Raw genomic sequence first — 6,375 nt, 5'->3', positions numbered from 1 at the left:
TACATGTGTGGGTACACGCTGTGTGCGCCATTCCCACCCTCCTCTGCTGCCAGGGAGAGAGGGTGCAGCACGGGCGGCCTTCGAGGGAGCTGGGCAGCAAGGGAGGAGTCAGGGATGTGAGTGCCAGACGCACGGCGCTTTCTCCAGCGTCCATGATTTATGTGCAGCAGTGCCACTTTTTTATCAGCGCTCCCCGCAGATCCCGCGGCGCTGGTTGCCCCAAGCCACCGCGGGATCTGCAGCATTATAGCTACGCCACTGACTTAAGTCATGTAATTGGTCAGGCAGAGATGTAGTAATCTGCTAGTATCCTCATGATTTCACATGAATAAATGGTACAGTTGCACCCAAACCTTGCACCTCATCCTGGAACAGAAAACCAGGTGAACGCAGCTAGTTGAAGTGGAATGCAAACACCTCTCATGCAGTAACCAGCTGCCAAGCAACATCAGTGAACATGTGTGGACCATTATTGACCATTTTTAAAGGAACAGCTTACAGAAAAAAAGTCATTAAATTCTAAATACACCAAACATAAGTTGAAGGGTATATATCAAATCAGTATTGCTCCAACAGAAGCCCTGCTATGCTAGAGCAAACTCAATGCAATATTAGTGGAATATTATTATAAGTGGCGGGGCTGCAGCACTGACCATGTAATGGAGGAAGGATCGCTAGGCACATACAGTATATATACATTAACTTCTGCTACCTACCTCGCCTGCTACAAGTTACAGTAAGCTTCTTTTTATATATATATATATATATATATATATATATATATATATATATATATACAGTGGCGTAACTATAAATTATGCTCCCCCAAGCCAAAATATTTTTAGGCGCCCCCCCCCCCCTAATTCCCCATACACATTACCGCTCTGAGGCTACCCATGTCCCTTGAAAAAGACTGGCCGGGCCGGAAGCTTCCTGTGGGGCCGGGCCAGAAGCTTCCCGCCCCACAGCCAGTGGCGTAACTATACATTTTGCTCCCCCAAGCCAAATTAGTTTCAGATGCCCCCCCCCCCCTCCATAATCATAATGCCCCTTACACATTATGCCACACACATCAATGCAAATTAAACTATACGTCGCATATTGTAATGCCCCTTAAACTATATGTCACACCGCAAGTAAACAAACCTGTCCCAGCAGCAACGTCAGCACAGAGATGAGCAGCATGAGAGGAGGGACAGCATCACTCATCCTCAACAGCCGCCCTCATGCCACCCTAAAGCAGCACTGGCTGAGTGACTGTGTGCCACTGCAATATATAGCCAGTCCCTGGATGCGCAGTGCTGTAACCACACAGGCAGTCTGTGGCGCAGCTGCATTATTAACTTCTTCTAGCACTGGTGGCCAGGTAAGATAAAGCAGGGACAGAAGCACTTACAAGTGAGGCCACATGCAGGAGCAGATTGGGGACTAAAAGTGGCCCTGGAATTTTTTTGGAAGTAGCCTCATGTGGGCGGCACAAAATCAACAATGGGTGGAGCCGGCAGAGTGGCTTTCACTTATATGTCATAGTAGCAGTGCTCAAAGTGGAAATTTTGAGATGGGACTATGGAAAAGTGAAGGCTGTAATTATGCCCACGCTCCAGAAAAGAGGGTGTATCCTTAAGTGTAGTGTACCACACTATATACCCCTTATACGCATTATACACCACAATAGTAGGACCCCTTATCCTATCTAGTACTAATGCCCCTTACACATCACGCCACATGGAATGAGCAAAAATTCAAATTACGCCACATGGTAGAAGCCAAAAATCACATTACACCACAGAGTAGGAGCCAAAAATCACATTAGGCCGTACAGTAGGGGCCAAAAATCACATTACACCACACAGTAGGGGCCAAAAAAACACATTACACCACACAGTAGGAGCCAAACATCACATTACACCGCACAGTAGGAGCTAAAAAATCACATTACGCCAAACATTAGGAGCCAAAAATCACAATACGCCGCACAGTAAGAGCCAAAAATCACATTACGCCACACAATAGGAGCCAAAAATCACATCATGCCACACAGTAGGAGCCAAAAATCACATTACGCCTCACAGTAGAGGCCAAAAACTACATTACGCTGCACAATAGGAGCCAAATATCACATTATGCCGCACAGTAGGAGCCAAACATTACATTAAGCCACACGAAAGGTGACGGATAGGCCGCGACAGGGAATGTGACGGCTAGGCTGTGGCAGAGAAGGTGGTGGCTAGGCTGCGGCAGGGAATGTGACGGCTAGGCTGCGGCAATGAAGGTGGCGGCTAGGCTGCGGCGGGGAAGGTGACGACAAGGCAGCAGGGGAAGATAGCATTAGACTGCAGCAAGGGAGGGTACAGCTAGGCTACGGCAGTTAAGGTGATGGTTTGGCTGCAGCAAGGGAGGTGATGGTTAGTCTGTGGTATGGGGGTTATAGTTAGGCTGCACACTCCTTTGCTATGTTCCCCCTGCGCAGTCACAGGGATGCCTCTATGGAACAGCCAGATGACTATTAAATCACCCCATCCCCGCTGCTGTCACAGTGCAGTATAACCACCCATGGCCTGTCAATAACCCCTCTGCAGGACTGTAGTATGTTAAATACCTTTTGTGGTGGCAGCGTGGCAGTGCAGTACTCGTGGTCTGAGAGGTGTACAGCCGGCCGAGTCCCTCTGAGTGAACACAGAGCTCAGCTGGCAGCCCGGAGTCAGGAACAAGCAGTCAGGCACTCCCACAGCATCTGGGATTAAAGCCCCTTCTGCTGGTACCGCCATAATTTCAAATCCGGCGAGTGACACGCGGCGCAGCTGTGGGTGGGGCCACACAACTTTCAGCCGCCTCACTATACAGAGGCTGCAGTGTTGGCCAATCCGCCCCTACTGACATGTGTGGGTACACGCTTTGTGCGCCATTCCCACCCTCCTCTGCTGCCAGGGAGAGAGGGTGCAGCACGGGCGGCCTTCGAGGGAGCTGGGCAGCAAGGGAGGAGTCCAGGGATGTGAGTGCCAGACGCACGGCGCTTTCTCCAGCGTCCATGATTTATGTGCAGCAGTGCCACTTTTTTATCAGCGCTCCCCACAGATCACGCGGCGCTGGTTGCCCCAAGCCACCGCGGGATCTGCAGCATTATAGCTACGCCACTGACTTAAGTCATGTAATTGGTCAGGCAGAGATGTAGTAATCTGCTAGTATCCTCATGATTTCACATGAATAAAATGGTACAGTTGCACCCAAACCTTGCACCTCATCCTGGAACAGAAAACCAGGTGAACGCAGCTAGTTGAAGTGGAATGCAAACACCTCTCATGCAGTAACCAGCTGCCAAGCAACATCAGTGAACATGTGTGGACCATTATTGACCATTTTTAAAGGAACAGCTTACAGAAAAAAAGTCATTAAATTCTAAATACACCAAACATAAGTTGAAGGGTATATATCAAATCAGTATTGCTCCAACAGAAGCCCTGCTATGCTAGAGCAAACTCAATGCAATATTAGTGGAATATTATTATAAGTGGCGGGGCTGCAGCACTGACCATGTAATGGAGGAAGGATCGCTAGGCACATACAGTATATATACATTAACTTCTGCTACAAGTTACAGTAAGCTTCTTTTTATATATATATATATATATATATATATATATACAGTGGCGTAACTATAAATTATGCTCCCCCAAGCCAAAATATTTTTAGGCGCCCCCCCCCCCCTAATTCCCCATACACATTACCGCTCTGAGGCTACCCATGTCCCTTGAAAAAGACTGGCCGGGCCGGAAGCTTCCTGTGGGGCCGGGCCAGAAGCTTCCCGCCCCACAGCCCCCCTATATTACATTATACACAGCCCTCCCCATATTACATTATACACCGTCCCCCCATATTACATTATACACAGCCCTCCCCATATCACATTATACACCGTCCCCCCATATCACATTATACACAGCCCACCCCATATTACATTATACACAGCCCCCCCATATTGCATTATACACAGCCCACCCCATATTACATTATACACAGCCCACCCCATATTACATTATACACAGCCCACCCCATATTACATTACACAGCCCACCCCATATTACATTATACACAGCCCCCCCATATTACATTATACACAGCCCACCCCATATTCATAGGTGTGCGCACATAGAGTGTTAGAGGTGCACAGGCACCCCCTAATGCTGTGCCCCACCCTTATGAACACCTCTGCCGCTAACAATACCAGCAATACCCTTAACCAAAGACTTTAGCTTTTTAGAACTGTATTCCATTTAAGGAAGCGCCCATCAATCAATTATATGTGTGTTAATTGAACTAGACCATTGTCATATCACTAAATACCTCCGTCATCCATATATGTTTATATGTTTATGATGTATTGTACTGTTACACAGAGTAATTAGAAGATTACAACTGAAATAGGCAGGGGATTATGGTGTGGCTGAGAGACGTTTTATATTGTAGCGAGTGCCAATAGATGATGGAAGACACGACTGATTGTCAGTGTTAGACACGCCCAATAGGTGGAGCTATGCACACTCTTTGACAGTGCACCCCCTAATAAAATGTGCTGCGCATGCCTATGCCCATATTACATTATACACAGCCCACCCCATATTACATTATACACAGCCCCCCCATATTACATTATACACAGCCCACCCCATATTACATTATACACAGCCCACCCCATATTACATTATACACAGCCCCCCCTCCCATATTACACAGCCCATTCCACATGATAAACAGCCCCCACACACACTAAAGTACAGATTCCCATCATATTACAGACCCCACTCCCCCAGTTCACACACAGCACCACAGTAATAAGAGTACCACATTACAGTAGATAAAACACAGCCCCCTCACTCCCCCACTATACAACACTCACCTGGCTTGCCCATTCCTTGGAGGTGCAGGGAGCTAGCAGTGTGGTGAGTGTTTGGGACCAGCATCAGGGCGGCAGCAGCAGCAGGTTACAGGAGCACTGTGCAGGGAGCCCAGCAGTATGGTAGGTGGGGCCAGCATCAGGGCAGCCGGAGAGCAGGGCTGAGCAGGGAGCAGGGAGCAGGGAGAGCAGGGCTGAGGCCTTCTGCACGGAGCCCATCAGTGTGGTGGGCGGGGCCAGCATCAGGAAGCCCTGACTGAGTGACGGCTCTCCTGCTCCTCAAGCTGCAGTGCACGGACTTCCTCTCACAGCGCGCTGGCCGGCTGTGTATAATTATCATGAGCAGGCCCCCTCCGGACTAAGGACTGCTCAGCTTCCCGGCTTCTGTCTGGCCTCTCCGTGCGGGAGCAGGCGCCCACGCAGCCCCCGCTCCCCCAAGCAGTGGCGGGGGCTGCCTTACACAAGCTACGCCACTGATATAGACATCAATTGGTCTGGATGAGCTGGATATTTTATAAATGAAGGGAGTCAATGTAATGTTACAATCAATATTGAAACTCAGATACAAAGTGCCAAGGGTTACAGGGGATACCCCCGCTGACGTCACCTTATACCCCTTTTACACCGCCGAAAAATCAGCGGCGGATCAGACCCGGATCTTCGGCGGCATAAATCCCTAACGCCGTGTCCCTTTACAAGGGACTTCTACCCAGGTCCTGACCTGGGTAGAACACGGCTAGGACCTGGGTAGAGGGCGGTGTAAATGGGAACGCGGGTCGGATTACCCGGCTCCCATTTACATGAATGGGGAACGTCCAACCTGCAGACCGCAGCGTCCGCCGGTTGGACGGATTGTCAGTCTGACACTGACAGCCGGCGCTGCTGTCTGCTATACTCTGCAGACAGCAGCGGCGGCGGGGGAGGGAGGTGAACAGATGCCTGTGTGCGGCATCCATTCACCTCCTGTCCAATGGCAGGGGGTGCGCGCGGGGACTGGGGGCAGCCTAGCAGCTTACCTTAGTGCTGGGCTGCCCCCAGCAGCGTTCCGGGTACGGCGTCGTCGATCGGCGCTTGAAGATGACATCGCGCTGTCATCTTCAAGCGCCGGGAAGGGGCGGGAGGGGGGTGTGGGCATTTAAGCCCGTCCGGTGTAAATGCCCCTAAACGCCGGGTCGCACCCAGCTTCAACCAGGGTCCAAAAAGCCGGGTGCGACCCGGCGTTTTGGTCTAAAAGGGGTATTAAGGTATTTATATGGCTAACTCCTACTATGTGTTACCCCTGATGAAAACCAGGACCCCCTGGTTGAAACAGCTGTTGGGCCGGCTGTCTTTTCAATTGAACCGAGTGCTGGTCCTTGATGAGCAATTTCACCCCCCTTGGCAACGAGCAAGCATTTTTAATGACATCCACAAGAAAAAGCAGGGCTGACCCAGGTCCAATGTAAATGGTGCAGACCCAGGTCTGACCCTGGTCGAAGTGCTGT

The 6,375-nt window shown here is 50.1% G+C and overlaps 1 long non-coding RNA gene across 1 annotated transcript in view; it reads right to left on the bottom strand.

Moving 5' to 3' along the window:
* The window catches only part of LOC146041819 (uncharacterized), a 33,128-nt gene extending 27,864 nt beyond the window's left edge, over positions 1 to 5,264 (bottom strand). Inside the window, exon 1 of the long non-coding RNA XR_014463607.1 lies at positions 4,895 to 5,264. This is a non-coding gene — a long non-coding RNA (uncharacterized LOC146041819). The remainder of the gene's footprint in view (positions 1 to 4,894) is intronic.
* Positions 5,265 to 6,375: the final 1,111 nt, after the last annotated feature.

Source organism: Crinia signifera, chromosome 19 (assembly GCF_055691185.1).
Source record: "Crinia signifera chromosome 19, ASM5569118v1, whole genome shotgun sequence".
Taxonomy (NCBI): Eukaryota; Metazoa; Chordata; class Amphibia; order Anura; family Myobatrachidae; genus Crinia; species Crinia signifera.
The sequence above is the reverse complement of the archived record's forward strand: the minus strand, read 5'-3'. Positions and strand labels throughout refer to the sequence as shown.